At 41.5% G+C, this 20494-nt stretch overlaps 1 protein-coding gene across 1 annotated transcript in view; it reads right to left on the minus strand.

Annotated features, from left to right (window-relative positions):
- LOC106093167 (putative transcription factor SOX-15) overlaps nucleotides 1–14200 on the minus strand; it is a 105178-nt gene extending 90978 nt beyond the window's left edge. Inside the window, exons 1-2 of the mRNA XM_059370187.1 lie at nucleotides 14012–14200; nucleotides 13354–13949 (exon numbers count right to left, since the gene is read on the minus strand). The gene's annotated coding sequence lies outside the window, so the exon portion shown is untranslated. The remainder of the gene's footprint in view (nucleotides 1–13353; nucleotides 13950–14011) is intronic.
- Between the last annotated feature and the right edge of the window lie 6294 nt (nucleotides 14201–20494).

Below are 20494 nucleotides of genomic sequence, written 5' to 3' on the forward strand. Positions count from 1 at the left end.
ATTACCAACAATAACAACAACAGCAGCAATTGAAATTGCTGAAATTAATTACATACCAACATTCATACATAAATATCCACTTAATATGTGTGTAAAAAAATGCAAATGACTTAGATGTCTGTATGTAAATTTACACTGAAAATTATAAACTTAAATATATGCAAATGCATGCGTTTGTGAGTGTGTGCATAAGTGCTTGTAACATTTGCATTTATAATGAGTGGCAAACAAAAACAACACATCAGCATATTGATCGCATCTTTCATTCACACTCTCACTAACATCCGCACTCTCACTCAGTGTGGCTCATCATTCACAAACAATCTCTTCATGCTAAAACAGAAAAAACCCCCAAAGACATTTCTCATTTTCATTACTCATAAATGGGGGGAACCAATAAAACCCAAGCTCTTTCTCAATGTCGTTTGAGTGTGAGTATGCATTACAACAACAGCTGCTGCTACTTGTCCCTGCCACCCCCTCCCTCGAACATCAACACCAATAACAACAACTTTAGTCAGCCCCAAGAAATGAGTGTGAAACTTATTCCTCCACTACTACTACTACTACTACTACTAATACCAGTCCCCGTTGCAATGCATCCATGTGTGTAAAGAAGAACGGGTTGCTTGTTGTTTGTGTATGTATACATGTGAGTTGGCTGGTTACATATGCAGACGTTTATTGTGGACCAGCTCCTCCAATTGGTTGGAGCCATAAGCAGCAACAACACCATGCAGCGGGTATTCAGTGTTAGTTTCGATGGTAGTGGTACCTCATGAATATTCATATTTGTTGTTTTGTTCTTTTCGATTTGGTGGAGCCCAACTAAACATGTAAGGGTAAGTGAGTATATTTGCAATTCCAGAATCAATTGAAGATATAGACAATAAATATAAACTTTCTAAAAAAATATTTAACCGACTCTTCAGATAGTCAGCCTAAACTATCCGAAAAGTCATATAAAAGGTCAACTATACCCTCAACAAATCAAATATTTATTCGATTAAGAGTTTATAAAATCGCTATAATTATGTGTAAATATATAACAAGTAAAAATGTGCCAAGTTCGGCCACCCGAATCTTGCCTTTATTAATTCAGTTCGTATTTCAATTATTTTACTACAACCAAATCAGGTATTGCAAATTTTGCCCATGAACATTCTATTAATGAACAGGGGCAAACTTCTCACATATCAATGAGTGCTGTCCGATTCCATTTTGAGCTCAGTGATAAGGGGACTCCTTTTTATAGCCGAGTCCGAAAGGCGTGCCGCAATGCGACACCTCTTTGTGAAGAAGTTTTATACATAGCTGTCATACCAAATGGTACAGTGCCTCACAAATTCCGCCAACATTAGGAGAGGATAACCACCGCTGAAATTTTTTTCTGATCAGGAATTGGTTGAGGCTATTATGGTCTCAAGTAGTCAAAGCGGGGAATCGCTATTAAGGGGCCAATATCAGTATATAAACCGATTCGGATCATACTTGGCAAGGACGCTAGATGTCATAGCAGGAGTCTTTGTGTCAAATTTCAGCCAAAGTAGGTGAAAATTGAGGTCTCTAGGAGCTCAAGAATTCAAATCGGGAGATCGATTTATATGGGGGCTATATAAGTATATAAACCGATTTGGATCATACTTGCCATAAATGTTGAGAGCCGAAGCTGAAGTCTTTGTGCCAAACTCAAGAAGTCAAATCCGGAGATCGGTATGATTGGAGCCTATATCAGTTTATAGACCGATTGGAATCGTACGCGGCACTTATATTGGAAGTCAGAACCCAAGTCCTTATGCCAATCGGATCAATATTTCGAGGTGTTACGAAGAGAACAACTCGTTATTCTCACCACCCATCCTGTGGTGGTGAGTGCAAAATAAATGCTCTTGGAGTGAAAATCAGTGGATATGCATATATGACAGCTATATCTAAATCTGGGCCGATTTCTATGTCATTCACTAGCAATGTCGAGAGTCATAAGAAAATCCTTCCTGCCAAATTTCGAGGAATCGGTTAACAAATGGACTCTTTATTGCAATATTTCTCAAAAACGTACGAACATATATATGGGAGCTTTATCTAAATCTGAACCTATTTTTTCCAATTTCAATAGACTTCGTCTCTAGGTCTAAAAACATGTCTGTACCAAATTGTAAGACGATCGGATACAAATTAGCATCGACAGACGGACAGACAGACAGACAAACAGAGCTAAATCGAATCAGATACTAATTCTGATGGATCGGTATACTTGTAAATGGATCTAACTCTCTTCCTTTTGTAATAATACCCCGTACCACAGTAGTAATGTAGGGTATAAAAAACAAGTTAAAACGCATTAGGTTTGGGCGTGCTGAATTTTGGATACCCCACATCATGGATATATTTATCATCCTATTGTATTATAACTCTACTATATCCATATTGGTCGATTTGGAATTATTTTGTTCAGATATATTTATCATCCTATTTTATTTTAACTCTACTATATCCATATTGGGTCGATCTGGGTATATTTGGTTCAGGTAACAAGAAGCCTTATACAAGTTATAGATTCAAATTCCAGAGAAAACGGCTAATGAATGAGGCTTTTATGGGCGTAAGACCCTTAATCAGCAAATCGGACTAGACGGCAGCTATATCCAAATAAGGTCTAATGTGGACCACAACCGGCTCGAGCATCGGTTGGCCTAGCTTAATTCACTGTTGCAAATTTCAGCCAAATCGGTTTTTGTGCTTAAGACCTTAAATAATCAGATCGGTCTATATGGCAACTATATCTAAATAAGTTCCGACTATATTTGGTTTGGAAATCGGGCGTCCTTATCTAACTCACTGTTCCGAATTTCAGTAAAATGGAGTAATATATACGCATTTTACGCACTTAAGACCCTAAGTCGACAGATCGGTCTATATGGCAGCTATATCCAAGTGTTGTCTGATGTGGACCATTCTCGGCTCGAATATCGGGTGGCCCAATCCAATTCACTTTTCCAAATTTTAGCGAAATCAGGTAACAAATGCGGCCTTTGTTGGCCAGAGACCCTATATCCGAAGATCGGTCTATAGGGCGGCTTATCCAAATATTTTCCGGTCTGGACTCTTCTCCATTCGGATATTGGGTGCCCTACTGCAACTCACTGTTCCAAATTTCAGTCAAATCAGATAATAAATACGGCTTTTACGCGCTTTAGACCCTTAATCGGCAGATCTGTCTATATAGCAGCTATATCTAAATGTGGTTTGATGTGTACCATAATCGGTTCGGATATCGGTTGGCCCCTTCCAACTTCCCGCTCCAAATTTCAGCGGAATCGGATAATAAATGCTCCGATTACGCGCTTAAGATCGCTAAGTCGCCAGATCGGTCTATATGAACCATACTCGTTTCGGACATAGAGGAGCCTTGTCCAAATCACAGTTATAAATTTCAGAGAAATCGAGTGATGAAAGCTTTTCTGAATGAAACCTGAATCCGCAGCAGAATGAATGGCAGCTGAATGTAAATATGGTCCGATCTGAACTACACACCATTCAAATATCGAATGCTCTACTGTAGCTCACTGTTCCAAATTTTAACGAAATCGCGAAAAAACTACGACTTTCATGGGCTTAAGACCCTGAATCCGAAGATCGGCCTATATGACAGCTATATGTGAATATAGCCCGATATAGACCATATTCGGTACGGATTTCGGCGGCCCTAGTACAATTCACTGTTCTAAATTTTAGCGAAATCGGGCAAGAAATACGGCTTTAATGGGCTTAAGACCCTGAATCCGAAGATCGGTCTAAATGGCAGCTTTATTCAAGTGTAGTCTGATGTGGACCATACTCGGTTCGGATATCAGGTGGCCCAATCCAACTTACTATTCCAAATCAGGTTATAACTTCTGCTGGCTTAAGACCCTGAATCCGCAGATCGGTCCGATCTAAACCATTCTTTGTTCAAATATTGGATGTTATACTGCAACTTACTGTTCCGAATTTCAGTCAAATCAAGTCAAATCAGGCTTTTACGCCCTAAAGACCCTTAGTCGGCAGATTGGTCTGTATGGCAGCTATATTCATGTATGGTCTGGTATGGACTATACTCTATTCGGATACCGGGTGGCCCAACCCAAGTCACTATTCCAAATTTCACCAAAATCAAGTTATAAATGCGGCTTTTATTAGCTTAAGACTGTGAATCCGCAGATAGGTCTATATGGCAGCTATATCCAAATAAGGTCAGATAGATTGTAATATGATCCGATTTGCCCAGTTCTCTTTATATTAACGGCTGAGCAGGGATCAACGAAAAAGTATAGGATACTGCGGCGGTTTCAAAGAGTTGGTAATTGTTTATTTTTGAAAAAGTGTCCTTTCCATATCCTCAGCACACTATCTCCGTCAGTTATCAGATTACCCTCTTTGTCTCTGCAGGAGGATGTGCCTGTACCAAAGCCATCGGTTAGGGACTTCATTCTGGCTTTTGAAAATCTCACTCACACTCACGTCATTCCATTTCCTTCTTCTTCTTCAGAAATGACGTTTTTCCTCTCTCCTTTTCTGCCAACACCTCTCCTTCATCTGGCGCGTTGCTACAGACTGTAAACTTGCCCTGTATGACGCTTTCTTGGCTTCCGTAACTTTTTGGCACTCCAGGTCGTATCATGGATTGTTTGGGTGAGGCATTTGGAACCCAAGTACGGATGTTGCCACTATTCCATGGAGTTGACAATGGTTTGCCAGTGAGCTGCTGTACTATCGGGACAGGGAGTGCTTTCTTTCTTCAAGCAATTGGGTCAGTCGTGTGAAGTATGGCGTTGCCACCTGTTGTGTTTGCAGCTTTCCGACATCCACCTTCCGTACAGGGTCAGATCGTACGTTTCTCGCCATAATAAGACGCATTCGAACTTTCGCTGCAACAAGGTAGTGATCCGAATCTATCAACAAGGTAGTGGCCGTGTGAATCCTTCGACGTTGGAGTCTGATGCGGCTAACTTCGATGTTCTTTGTCGTGGCGAAGTCCATTCGTCTCGATCCATTATCGGAAATTTCCTCATGTAGGCAAAGTTTTCCGACTGTTGGGCCAAAGATATTTTCCTTCCCTATTTTCGCATTAAAATCTCCCAGTACGATTTTTTTATCATGGGCGGGACAGCGGTCATATTCTCTTTCTAGGCGCTCGTAGAAAATATACTTGGTCTGTTTGTCTTTGTCTTCCGAAGGGGCATGGACGCAAATAAGGCTGTTGTTGAGGAATTTGGCCTTAATGCAGATTGTGGCTAGCCTCTCATCCACCGGATTCCAACAGGGTACAAGGTGTTTTAGTCTCCGACTAACCACAAATTACCAGCCACATTCATGTCTCTTTTTATGGCGGCTATAACACAGTGCATCACCTCGCGGTGTTGCTGTGAAGCCCTTCCCAAGCCATATCACACCCTGTATGGCGGTAATGTCTGCCATGTGTTTCACCAATACATCCACCAGTGCGTATACTGCGACCTATCCATAGAGTGCGGATATTCCAAGGTGCAGATACGCAAATCATAGGATAGGGACACATCGAAAAATTGATCTAAGACCCAACTAAGTACATATATTCTTGATCCTCTTGACATTCTTAGTCGATTTAGCCATGTACGTGTGTCCGTTCGTCCGTCCGTCCTTCTGTCTATCCGTCGTCCGTCTGTCCGTCCGTCTGTCTGTCAAAAGCACGCTAACTTTCGAAGAAGTAAAGCTAGGTGGTTGAAATTTTGCATAAATAATTTTTATTAGTACAGGTCGGTTGGCATTGAATATAAACCGATAACGGATCTTGACTTCTTGAGCCTTTAGAGGGCGCAATTATTATCCGATTTGGCTGAAATTCGCGTGAAGTGTTTTGGTTTGACCATCAACAACTGCGCCAAGTATAGCCGGTATACAACCTGTTATAGCTCCGGTATAAACCGATCTCCCCATTTTACTTTTTGAGCATCTAGAGGTAACAATTCTTATCCATTTGGCTGTAATTTGGTACAACGACTTCGAACAAATCTCCCAACTTTATTTCTTGAGCCACTATAGGTCGTAATTCTCATCCGATTTGGCTTAAATTTTGCAGAGTATGGTCCCAATCTGTTCATAGCAGATCTTATCAATTATCCTTTTTTGTCTATAAATTGATATAGACCAAAGAACTTGACATATGCGATCCATCATGCAGGGTATATAAGATTCGGCCCGGCCGAACTTAGCACTTTTTTAATTGTTAATCTTCTTTGTTCTTTCAAAGTAACCTGTTCAAGTTTTCCGGCTGATGGGCTACTAACCCGTAGCCCAACCCTTTTTTTTAATCGTTCTACAGGCGATCTCGTGGCACATTTTAGCTCACTAGCTTTAACGGATACCCAGGTGACATCGCGGGGAAATTTATGTCAACATTTGAGATGAAGGAAGGCCAAGATAAGCCTGGATTTTACCAAGATAAGCCCAATCTGAATCTTTGTTGAGTTCCAACATCCCCAAGTCACCCGTCCCTATTTATGTTCTACTTATGCTGCAAATATCCAAATTTGCCTATGATAATTCCATTAAGGGACCTCGGAGCTACTTCCCCTATACAAATGAGTGATGTCCGCTACGAGTTTTTAGTTTCATGATAAGGGACATTCTTTTTATTGTCGTATCCAAGTGGCGTGGAGCAGACCTGTAGTTCGAACTCCCCTTTAAGCGTTATAGGCGAATGTGACTTCAACGCCACGTACGATTTAGATTAAATGGGTTGTTGTTGTAGCCAAATTTGCATCGATCGCCGCTGGAACATGATGGCCATTGGTTATTTAAAGGCGCCAATAACTCAACTTCTCATATCGTGTATCATAGGCACTCAGTATTTAAGCAAGAACAGGTGTCACCCGGCATCTCACTGAGACTCCCCACTCGATACCGCTGATTTACCGCGGCTGCAGTTGCCGTATGTGGACCATTCCACTATACCCAAGCTTTGGACGCTCCCAGTAGCTCCCGGCTAAGCTCCTCGTAATAAGCTAAAAATTCCAGCTTGTTTGATGCCCATAGTTATCCCATGCCGGGAGATAAAATAGGTAGGCCACCATTGTGATAGCCCAAGGAGAAAATGGTAAGTGTGGAAAACAAGGAAAGTGCTGGAACAGGTTTACACACCGAGGATGACACATTTCTAGTTATGCTTGGCATGCAAATGCAAATTTTGCCCATGAACATTCCACTAAGGAACAGGGGCAAACTTCTCACATATCAATGAGTGCAGTCCGATTCAAGTTTTAAGCTCACTGATAAGAGGCATCCTTTTTATAGCCGAGTCCCAACGCCGTGCCGCAGTGCGACACCTCTTTGAAGAGAAGTTTTACATGGCATAGTACCTCAAAAATGTTGCCAGCATTAGGAGGGGACAGGGCTGACATGCTAACCTCTGAATTTCGATCTGACCGAACTCGAGTCCCACGTTACGCCATTATATTGTTCTCATAAATCCTGAGATTGGAGGGCATAGGAGGAAATGGCATAGGTTTATCACGTCTCCGACTACATCTTGTCACCAGTTATTATCGACGTCCTCAGAAACCAATTACCATTCCTACTTCAATATTTCTAGTTTCCTCAGCTTAAGCGAGCAACTTTGGTAACACAGTTGCAAATACACACCAGCATGCGACGTAGTCTTTAGCGACCGCAAGATTACCATACAGGCCTGTATTTGGACATTCTCGAACTTTCTGGTACGTGTCTGTCTATCTATCTTCAGCCCTCCATCATGCCAATGCCCCATACATCAGCACTGGGTAAACAAAAAGCAACAACTTTAGACAAAGAAGAGACCCAAATTCCGTTATGCCGTATATCCGAATGAAAAGTTCCAGCTGCGTCTTCCTTCTTGTCGCCAAAATGAAAATCGAACCACAAACACCTTCGTGAATCGTGAAATACAAAGCCGATCTTGAAATACTGAGCTGTCCCGTACAAAGAAGAGACCCAAATTCCGTTATGCCGTATATTCGAATGAAAAGCTCTAGCTGCGTCTTCCTCTTCAAAATGAAAATCGAATCACAAATACCTTTGTAAATTGCGAAATAAAAAGCCGGTCTCGGCCAAAATCCAAAAAAGTCAAAATTAATAGTCGAATACTCCCGAAACCAGAAGAGATATTATACTCCTCAAGCGGACATTTTTTTAAGGATTTTTGTGCACTATCCAGCAAAAAAATTTTGGAAATGACACCATAAATTATTGTAAGATTTGGCAGTCCGAACATCTTTTCAAAGTGTTGAGGTGACCAATTTTAGGGCCCTGCCCAGAGGTGTCCGTACCGCCTAAGACATTAAAGCTTTGCACTTCATCTCGACAACACCTCAGCTCTAATTATTCAAAATTTCAAAGAGGTATCTCTAGCCGTTGTCAAATGCTAAATTTTCTGGATTCTATAAAACAGTGTGTTAAGGGGTATATCAATTCCCCTTAGTTTGCTTCACAAAAGATAACATCTTCTATTTCTATGGTATCTCCCTTACAACATATTGACAAACAAGGACAATTTCCGTAATAGCAAGAGTAGCAAAAATTTGGGTAGGATGAACTTTTGAACCAATCTCTTCTGGCGAAGACATTTTTTTCGTTCACATTTTAAATACAAAAAAAAACACCAAACAAAACTCGCATACCAAACCTTAATCCTTCTAAATCAGTTAACAGTACTCGCAGAGGGTATTCCCAAAATTTTACCCATTATAAAAAAACCGAGCTAAAAGCATACAATCATAATTAAGCGTCATCAGATAAGGTGTTATCAGTCGCCGAGACCGCCGCCGCAACTTTGGTTGCCACAGCAACAACATGTTGTTGCTTGCTGTTCCAAAGGCCAACATGCTTTGCCCAGAACGAATGTTGTGTGCTGCAAGAGCCCCCAATAGAGTTGGAAGCAGCAATAAGACAATTTGTTTTAGTCCAAAGGTAAACAAACAAACACACGAAAGAAATGGCCAAAAAGCCAGAAAGTTAAACAACTTCGAATTTGTTTATCATCGCGGCCAAGCATTTGGAAAAAGCCTTATGGCATCAACATAAAGCCACAGTCACTCATTCCGTCCGTCATTTAGTCAGTCCGATGTAGCGATCGATCGATTGAATTTCGTTGCAGGCTTTTGAAATCAGCCAGGGCATATGTGGAGAATTATTGCTAGCCGTTACTGCTTCTCTTCAAGGTTTCCCTGGCCAAAGACATGCTGAGCAGAAATCAAGCCAGTCGCTCGCTTAACTCAAAGTTATGATCAACAAAAAAATGTTTAATCGCCCAACTTCAAATGGAAATCTTGGCGCACGCGGCTAACAACATACAAAAACAAAAACACAACAACAAACTGCTCCAAGAGTATACCCAGACCCAGGAAGAAGACCTTTTTTCCCCCATACATGTTGTTGGTATGTCCTTTGCAATCTCTCTGCCAATCCCGTAGGAAGAGTAGCCCAACTTACACTCTGTTAGAGGTCAGTCAACATGACTATGCCATGGCTTGTGGCTCTAGAGGTGGCGGTTGTAGTCACTCATTTGGTTTGTTTGTAGGCTTATGTTGAGACTCAATGGATATTTACGAGAGGAGAGGTTGGTCTACGGCGTCATATCGATGAGCATATCGATTGCTCCACAAAAAATTCAACAGCAACAACATCAAAAAAAAACTAACAAAAATTACAAAAATGGGCGTGTGACATTACTGCCTCTATCTTGGAGCTGCTTTTTTTTTGAGCGAATGTTTAAACAAATTATTGATATGATTTTTTGTTGTTGGGAATAAGGTATCTAAGAGACATATGGTAAAGTACACTGAACAAATATGGCATGAAAAGCTTAAGTTCATCAGGGAACACATTTACGGCGGCTACAATGAAGGGAAATACGTAGTCTTAGTTAGTTATTTATCTGTTTTAGCCTTTTGGGGAAGAGTAATTTTGTTACCCTTTCCTTGGGGGAAGGGTAGTTTTCTTACCCTTTCCCTAAAGGAAGGGTAGTTTTCCCACCTTTTTCTTACACTTTAACTTGGGGAAGAGTAGTTTTCTTGCCCCTTCCCTTGGGTAAGAGTCGTATTCTTACCCTTGCGCTTGGGGGACGAAAGTGTTCTTGCCCTTTCCCATGGGAAAGGGAAGTTTTCTTAAAATTTTCCTTAAGGAAGGGTAGTTTTCTTATTCTTTCCCTTGGGGAAGGGTAGTTTTGTTATCATTTCCCTTGGGGAAGTGTTGTTTTCTTACCCTGAGGGAAGAGTAGTATTCTTACCCATTCCCTTGGGTGAGAATAGTTTACTTACCCTTTTCCTTGGGGAAGGGTAGTTTTCTTACACTGTCCCTTAGGGATGGGTAACTTTCTCACCCTTTTCCCTTGGAGAAGGGTGGTTTCGTTACCCTTTTCTTTGGGGAAGGGTAGATTTCTTAACCTTTCCCTTGGGGAAGGATAGTTTCCTTTCCCTTGGAGAAGGGTAATTTTCTTACCCATTCTCTTGGTAAGGGTAGTTAACTTACCCTTTCCCTTGGGGAAGGGTAGTTTTCTTATCTTCCCCTTTGGGAATGGTAGTTTTCTTACCGTTTCCCCTTGGGAAGAGTAAATTTACCCTTTACCTTGGGGTAGGGTAGTTTTCTTACCCTTTCCCTCAGGGAAGGGTAGTTTTCTTACCCTTCCCTCAGGGGAGGGTAGTTTTCTTACCCTTTTCCTTGGGAAGGGTAATTTTCTGAACCCTTCCCTTGGGTAAGGGTAGTTTTCTTACCCTTTTCCTTGGGGAAGGGTAATTTTCTTAACCTTTCCCTTGGGTAAGGGTAGTTTTCTTACCCTTTCCCTTGGGAAGTTGTAGTTTTCTTTCTCTTGAGGAAGGGTGGTTTTCTTACCCTTTCCATTGGAGAAGGATAGTTTTCTTGCCCTTTCCCCTGGAGAAGGTTAGTTTTCTTATCCTTTCCCTTTGGAAAGGGTAGTTTTCTTATCCTTTCTCTTTGGGAAGGGTTGATTTCTTACCCGTTTACTTGGGGTAAGGTAGTTTTCTTACACTTTCTTTTGTGGAAAGGTAGTTTTCTTATCTTTTCCCTTGCGGAAGGGTAGTTTTCTTACCATTTGTCTTGGGGAAGAGTCGTTTTCTTACACTTCATCTTGGGAAAGAGTAGTTTTCTTACACTTCATCTTGGGGAAGAGTAGTTTTCTGACGCTTTCCCTTGGGGAAGGATAGTTTACTTACCCCTTCCCTTGGGAAAGGATAGCGCTCTTACCCTTTTCCTTGGGGAAGGGTAGTTTCCTTACCCTTTTCCTTGGGGAAGGGTAATTTTCTTATCCTTTTGCTTGGGGAAGCGTAATTTGTTACGCTTTCCATTGGGGAAGCGTAATTTGTTACCCTTTCCCTTGGAGAAGCGTAATTGTTTCCCTTTCCACTTTTGGAATGATAATTTGTTACCCGTTTTCTAGGGGCAGTGTAATTTGTCAGCCTTTTCCTTGGAGAAAATAGTTTTCCCAAGGGAAGAGGTAGTTTGTTACCAACTCCTTGGGGGAAGGGTAATTCATAGTTAATTTTGTAATTCATAGTTAATTTGTCTCTTGGAGAAGGGAAGTTTCGTTCCCCTAACTTTTGGAGAAAGGTAGTTTTGTTTGAATGAGTTGCCAGGGTCATACTCTTTGATGAGTTCAGTGCATTTTTTTTTGGGAGGCGAGGTTTTGTTCTATATGGAAAATCAAGCGGCATTGAAGACTCAGGCCTCGGATCATGTGAGGTCAAGGTTTGTTGAGATTTGGAAGGAGAATCTGCAGGCCATTGAAATGCTTTTAGGCAGTGATTCGACTCGCACCATCACATTGTGCTAGCTATTATAGTCAGGGAACGCTAAGGCATCTAGCTTTGGGCCATGTGAGATCAAGGCTTGTTGTTGATATATGGAGGATGAATCGCCGGACTATGAAATGGCTTTTAGGCTATGACCTATGCTATTATGTTATGCTACAGAATTGTTGGTGTAGCAGTGCGTTCTACACCGAGGCGCCAGACCTTGCCGATGAAGGATTCCATCACGTACACGTAATCCTCCATCAGGAGACAATGATCCTACCAGTGCGAAGACATAACTACATGCTATCCAAGCAATACCATTTGGGCTGTTATCGCAGAAACCATCCAAATCATCATCTTGTGGATAGATATCCACCGCCCAGAAGCCTTAAGGTAGATCTACACAATCCAGAGCGTGAGGTTCAGCGCCACAAGAGAGAACCTCTAGATCAAGCGGCATATTAAGCGGGTCTAAACAACATTTATACAGACACGGTAGCAGATGCGGTAATTGGCTACCGGGTGAATGTAGTCCTTGGAGAACGACCACCACCCATTGCACCCGAAGAAATCGACCTCCCCCGGCAAACCAGAGTAGTTCTGGCTCAATTACGTTCCGGCAGATGCAGGCGCCTCAATTCCCACAGAGCTAGGATTGATGACGAATTGCAAGATGTATGTCCCGATTGTAACCAGGGACCGCACGATACACGTCACCTGTTTAACTGCCCGGCCATACCCAGATCCCTGTGGACGCACCCCATCTTAGTCGCAGAGTTCCTGGGTCTTGACACTTAACAGAATCAAGCAGACGAAAGATAGAACACAATAAACTGCTACAACAACAACAAGGATTCCATCGGGTCAATCCGATACGTATAACCGGCTGCCATGGGATTATACAGAATTAGTGAGCCCAGCTCTGTGCAATTATTTTAATAGAATAGTCGACGTGTACAATTGGTACGCAAATGGGGCTAGGGTTTACATGTTGGGTTTACCTGCATGTTGACCAAGAACCTTTGACCGCTCTTTTGAGAAGAAGAATATTACATGCCCTGGGGCGGAGGGTGAGTGACCTCTGCTTGCTGAAAGGGATATTCACTAGCCACTGCAATTTCAGATCGATGACAATGCAAACGTCAATGAATGGATACAAAAAGATGTAAAGTGCTGCAGGTCCTCTGAAGATGCGGAGTTTGAAACGGTCCAACCAAACTTCTTGACTGGATTTTGGGCATGAAATAACTATCTAGTGCAAACACCTGCAAAGGAAAGCTCTTTTCCTGTTCGCCGTACTACTATTAATTATTGACAAGTGCACTGGTAGGACAAAAACAATGGATCTGTACTAGAGATGACCAGAAGTCTTCAATTATTCGAACCGAATATATGCCTGGGATATATCGTCCAGAAACTTAAGGTTTATGGTAAAATTGCTTGCTGACAGACTCAAAACTTTACTGCCAGAAGCGGGCTTACAACTTATGGTTTATTAGTTTATGATATAAGTATTGAGATATTAAGGTATAAAAACTTTTGCTGAACTTACCATTGACATTTTCAGTTTGAATTTTCTCCAAGTGCACCTGCATCAATGAATCTTTTTTGGCAGAAAGGTGCAGTTTACTAAAGCTTATCAAAGATAAAACTTGTTGGGGTACTGCCTCCATCAATTCACTCCTTGTGTGTGTGCGCGCTTTAGCTCCAAAGCAAATAAAAAAAATCCTCCAAAGAATATAGCCAAGAATTTTCAGATGTCTTCGGACAAAAAGAAAAGAAAAGATTGGCCTTTTCCGTTTTCTGCTGGTGCAGTGATTATGGCAATGCTCTCGGAGGTAAATTGCCTCCCCCAAAAGACCATTCAGTCAGCCAGCAGTCATCACATCACAGGATCAGCAGACTATTATGTAAGCTCTTAGACATATGGACAAATGAATGATGATGACGCTGTTGATGATGATTCTGTTGTTGTTGTTGCTGTTGTTTGCTGATGGCGGAGGTGGTGGTGATGGCCATGGCTATGCCTTTTGAATGTAACCATCCATCGTTTTGCTTTGCAGTTCCGTCTTGTGATTTGTGCGGTTTGCTGCAACATTGGACATCTTTATGATTGGTGGTGGCAATGGTGGAGATTCTTTTGTGATGCTGCGGTAGGTAGACAGCCAGATTCAGCTTTAAACCATCTTTGATTTCAAATGCCTGCTTACCCTACATGAGTGTGGATGATTGCTGTAGCCTTAGACAAACACACGATGCGACTAAGAGATCTCTTAGAGGAGATAATGTCAAAGCTTTCAGTGGGTGTATGAAGAGCTTTCCTTTTAAGTCGATTTTTTGCTATCGCAGCAGCAAGCGCCACCAAAAAATGAACCTACCGTTATGGGGTTTGGTGCAATTTAAGGAATTTACCTAAGGGTGATATAAATACATAGTACATCAATTATTTGTGATAATAATTTTGTGATTGTTTATTTAAGGGAAAAGAAACAGTAACTACTAAGACCAAATACAAGGAATAACTTGAAGAATTTAAAATTTTTGGGGAAATATTTGCTCAAAATTGTGTTCAAAGAAAATAATTTTGAATACGGGAGAAAACACAAATTTAGACAACATTTTTTTATTAAATTTAAAGTTGAATGAAATATTGAAATGTATTTTCAATTTAGAAGATTTCATTTCTACCTTTCCCAAAACTTCTTTATATCCACTATCATAGGATTGGAGTATACTAATCTAGTCATTCCGTTTGTAACACCTCGAAAAATTAATCTGGGACCCCATAAAATATATGTATTCTTGATCGTCTCGACATTCTGAGTCGAACTACCTATGTCCGTCCGTCCGTCTGTAGAAATCACCATAGGGGCCGAACGCGTTAAGCTTGCCGCTTGATTTTGCAAAAAATGCAAATTTTGCCCATGAACATTCCACTAAGGAACAGGGGCAAACTTCCCTCATATCAATGAGTGCAGTCCGATTCAAGTTTACGCTCAATGATAAGGGGCCTCCTTTTTATAGCCGAGTCCGAACGGCGAGCCGCAGTGCGACACCTCTTTTGAGAGTTTTACATGGCATAGTACCTCACAAATGTCGCCAGCATTAGGAGGGGAAAACCACCACTGAAAATTTTTTCTGATGGTCTCGCCAGGATTTGAACCCAGGCGTTCAGCGTCATAGGCGGACATGCTAACCTCTGCGCTACGGTGGCCTCCCGCTTGATTTTGCACAGATACTTAATATTGATGTAGGTCTTTGGGGATTGCGAATGGGCCATATCGGTTCAGATTTGCATATAGCCGATCTCTCGATTTGACTTCTTGAGCCCCTGGAAGCCGCAATTTTTGTCCGATTTGACTGAAATTTTTCACATATTGTTCTCTTATGACTTTCAACAAATGTGCTAAGTGCGGTCTACATCGGTCAAGAGCCCGATGTAGCTTCCATATAAACCGATTTCCCGATTTGACTTCTTGAGCCCCGCGAAGCCTCAATTTTCATCCGATTTGGCTGAAACTTTTTGGCTGTTCTGTTATGACTTCCAACAAATGTGTAAAGTACGGTCCACATCGGTCGAGTACCTGATATAGCTCCCATATAAACCGATCTTCCGATTTGACTTCTTCAGCCCCGGTAGGCCTCAATTTTCTGTTATGACTTACATCTCCCATATAAACCGATCTTCCGATTTAAATTCTTGAGCCTCGGTTAGCCGCAATTTGTATCCGATTTGGCTGAAACTTTTCACATAGTGTTTCGTTATGACTCCCAAAAACTATGCCAGGTACGGTCCAAATCGATCTACAACCCGATATAGCTCCCATATAACCCGATCAACCGATTTGACTTCTTGATGTCAAACAAGCCTTATTTTATCAGATTCGGCTGAATTTTTATTTTATGCGGCTCAACAACTGTGCCAAGTACGGTCCAAATCGGTCTATAACCAGATATAACTCCCATATTTTAGCTGAATCCATAGTGGCGGGATCCCAAGATTCGACCCGGCCGAACTTTTGCTTTGCTTGAATGCTTTTACTTATTTCTTAAATAGAATTTAAATAAACTTTTCAATGAAAATCAAATTTCGACAAAATCGGATATAAAATTTTAATTTTGACAAAATGTTCTTTTTGAATTATATGCTCTGTATAGATAAAATAAAAACGCTGAATCGATTTACTTTTGGTAAAAATTGCGATTTTTCAATGGTAACAAGTGAAAAGACATTAAGTTCGGCTATGCCGAACTTTGGATACACACCAACATGGATATACCTATTCAATATCCTGTTGAATTATATGTATCTACTATATTCTTAGTTATATCCAAATATTAACCGATCTTGATCGTATCAACCGATCTTGATCTATTTGGTTATAGAGGTGCCTTATATATGCCACAATTTTAAATTTTACCAAAAACGGGCAATAAATCCTCTTTTTTTGGGATTAAGATACTAAATCGGAAGATTGGTGAATATGGCATATACATCTAAATATGAGCAGATTTTGACTATAGTCGGTTTGGATATCGGGGGCCCATTACAAATCCAAATTTCAAAGAAATCGGGTAATAAATGCGCTTTTTATTGGTTTAAGAAACTAAATCGGCAGAACGATATATTCAGAAGCTTTGTCGCAATATAGTCTGATCTCAACCAACCAACCAACGATAGGCCCATTCCAACTCACTGTTCTCAATTTCAGCGGAAGATTTGATGAGCATAATAGCCTAACTCGACAAAACGGACCATATATCAATATATGGTCCGATCTGGACAATATTTAGTTTAAACAACGGAATGCCTAGTATAACTCACTGATCCAAACTTCACCGAAATCGGGTAATAAATGCGCCTCTTATGGTCTCAGGACCGTAAAAATCCGATTGGTCTATATGTCAACTATATCCAAATGTGGTAAGATCTGGACTATATGCGCATCGAATGCTGATGGGCCTTTTTAAACTCGCAGGTTTGAGTTTCAGCGAAATCGGATAATAAATGCGCATATTATGGGTTTAAAAGCCTGAATCGGCAGATCGGTCTATAAAACTTCTATGTGGAAATAAACCCGATAATGACCATATTCGGATATCGGACATCCTATCGGAACTCACTTTGCCAAATCTCAGCGAAATCAGACAGTAAATGCGCCTGTTATGGGCTTAAGACCCTAAATCGGCAGATCAGTCTATATGGCACCTATATCTAAATATTGTCTGATAGAGACCATACTCGGCTCAGATACCATGGAACCTAGTGCATCTCACTGGATATCGGACGTCCTATCTGAACTCTATTGCCAAATTTCCGCGAAATCAGACAGCAAATGCGCCTGTTATGGGCTTAAGATACTTAATCGACAGATCGGTCTATATGGCACCTATATCTAAATATTGACTGATAGAGACCTTACTCGACTCAGATACCATGGCTCCCAGTACAACTCACTGGTCCAAATTTTTGCGAAATCGGATGAAAAATGCGCCTGTTATGGGCTTAAGACCCTTAATAACCAGATCGGCCCATATGGCAACTACATCCAAATATGGTCCGATTTGGACCATCTTCGGTTTGGATATCCGAGGCCATTGAACAACTCGCTGTGCCATATACTGTTCTATCTGAACCATAATCGGCTCGGATGCCCGGGGACCTCGTGAAACTCATTGGACCAACTTTCAGCGAAATCGGACAATAAATGTGCCTGGTATTATCGGTGTATATGGCAGCTATACCCAAATATAGTCCGATTTGGCCCGTTCACGAACTTAACCTGTGTAAGAAAAAAAATACGAATCTGTGCAAAATCTCAATTTTTCAGCTCAATATCTCAATTTTTAAAGGCTGAAGCGTGATTAAAATTGACAGACGGCCAGACAGACAGACACACGGACATCGTTAAATCATCTTAGAGTTTTACGATGATCAAGAATATATATACTTTGCAGGGTCTGAAATGAATATTTCGATGTGTTACAAACGGAATGACAAAATTAATATACCCCTTTTCCTATGGTGGTGGGTATAAAAATAGGGAATTTCTGTTGTAGTTGTTTAAGTGTGTTGTGTTCTATATTTCGTCTACTATTTTCTGTTGAATATCCAGATCCAGAAACTCTGCAATCAAGGTAGGGTGTGTCCACAGAGATCTAGGTCTGAGTCGAGTGGGTCCGGCTGTGTAGTTATAGAGGTAACGTGTGTCGTGTGGTCCCAAGTCAGAATAGGGGTACACATCCTGTACGTTGGCATCAGTTCTTGTTCTAAAGGAATTGAGGCTGCTGCATCTGCCGGATCATAATTGAGCCAGAACTACTCCGGTTTACCGGGGAAGGTCAATTTCTTCAGGTGCAATGAGAGGCGGTCGTTCTCCAAGGACTACATTCACACGCATCTGCCACTGTCTTCATGAATGTTTTTCAGACCCGCTTGATATGGCGCTTGATCTAGAGGTTCTCTCTTCTGGCGCGTAACCTCACGCTCCAGATCATCTAGATCTACCTTGTGGGTTCGGGGCGGTGGATTCCTCTCCACAAGATGATGATTTGTATGGTCCCTGAGGAAACAGCCCAGAATGCATTGCTTGAACAGCATGTAGTTGTCCTCGCAAGGGTAGGATCTTTTTCTCTGACGGAGGTGGTCCTACTGAAAACTGAGTAGGCAGCCCATCGCAGTTCGAAGAGCGGCATTCTGACGGATCTGAATATTGTTCCATTGCATATCACCTAGCTGACGCGCCCACGCTAACGCTATATAACTTACCACAGACAAGTCAACTGCTTTGTACGTGGTCAACAAGGTTCTTTGTCAGCATCCCAAGTGCTGCCGGCAAGTGACTTGAGGACTTTGTTTCTACTTTTGATTTTATGGCAAATTGCTCTGGTATGTGGGGAGATAAGAGCTTTCAAATGTGACACCAAGTATTTTGAGACACTTGATGGTCGGTCCAACAACTATCACTTTCAGCTCATTATTCACCTCACGCGTATCTGCAGTGAACAATGTGGCTAAAGATTTGGTGGCAGATATCTTCAAATCTCTTGCAACAAAATAAGTAACCTATCGGAGATGTCGGGGGCCTGATGCCATGATCGTACAATCGTCCGCATATGTTACGACCTCTATGCCGTCTTGAAGGGGTGGCATGGAGGATATTTATAGGTTAAACAGTGCCGGAGATATCACCCCGCCTTGGGAACTCCCTGTTTCACTCTACGGTGTTTCGATTTCTTATCCCTAAATTCCACAAATGACTGGCGACCAAATAGATAATTCGCGACCCATCGTTTCAGGTCTGGCAAGACTGACGTGTCGGCGTTGTCTTCAAAAAGTTCCGATTGGTCCAGTGGCACGAGTACCGTCCTATCACATGACCTGGACTAATTGAAGCTACGGAAAATGTGTGTGGTGTTAGCATGAATAACATTTGTTGTGCTATGCAGAAATTCTTTGACGAGGCTCGGGAGGAGTAGTTCCTTAAGCGTCTTGGCCACTGGTAAGAGAAGGAAGATCGGTCTGTACGACTTCCCCTTTAATCGGGTCCTTTCCAGGCTACAGTAGCGGTATCACTCTACCCATCTTCCAGAGATCGGGTACTTTAAGAGTATTCAAAGACAGGTTGAGGACAGTTTTAAGATATTTGACTCTAAGTACATCCAGATTCTTCAGCACTAGTGTAGAGATTCCTTGTAGCCCAACACCTTGGATGACATTCGTTACTTCTTCCACGGTAAATTGTGATGGCTTTTCATTGGCTCGGAGACCAAGGATTAGTCTAATGGCTCTGTTTCTAGCTTTGTCACTCTCGGAATGCTCAATAAATTGACGGTTGAAAAACCTGGCGTATCTCTTGGGATCGGTCACAGTTACGTCGCCAGCAGTGACTGCGGAACTTTACTTCAATCCACTGGTGTTCGAGAGTGACTTAACAGTAGACTACAGCTAGCCAAATAACCGAACCCAAATTATATGACTCCAAGTGTTCCAGACACAAATTCCGCTTACTCTTACGTTCGTTGATTACCTTGCGTATCACTTTGGATCGGTCACAGTTACTTCGCCAAGAGTGACTGAGGACCTATCTTCCCTTCCACTGGGGTTCAAGAGTGACTTAACAGTAGACCACAGGGAGATCGGTTTAAATGGAAGCTATATCCAAATATGAACCGATATGGCCTATATGCAATCCCCAACGACCTACATCGATAGTATCTGTGAAAAATTTCTAGCAGCTAACTTTAGGCGTTCGACCGCTATCGTGATTTTGACAGACGGTCAGACGGACGGACGGAATATGACTAGATCGACTCAGAACGTCGATACGATCGAGAATATATATACTTTATGGGTTCGCAGATCAATATTTTGAGGTGTTACAAACGGAAAGACTCGATTAGTATACTACTATCCTATGGTGTTGCGTATAAAAATCCCTGTTCGAGGAGCCGCCTTACCCAAAAAAAATAAACAAAAACGGTAAAAGCCTGCTAAGTTTGGCCGGGCCGAATCTTCTTTTCCCGGGATCTCATGTTAGGCAAAAAAGGACAAAAGAAAAGATTTGCTCTGCTATAAGAGCGATATGAAGTTATGATACGATTCGGGTCTTAATTAAATTATTGGGTTGCCCAAAAAATAATTGCGGATTTTTTAAAAGAAAGTAAATGCATTTTTAATAAATCTTAGAATG

Source organism: Stomoxys calcitrans, chromosome 5 (genome assembly GCF_963082655.1).
Source record: "Stomoxys calcitrans chromosome 5, idStoCalc2.1, whole genome shotgun sequence".
In the NCBI taxonomy this organism is placed as follows: domain Eukaryota; kingdom Metazoa; phylum Arthropoda; class Insecta; order Diptera; family Muscidae; genus Stomoxys; species Stomoxys calcitrans.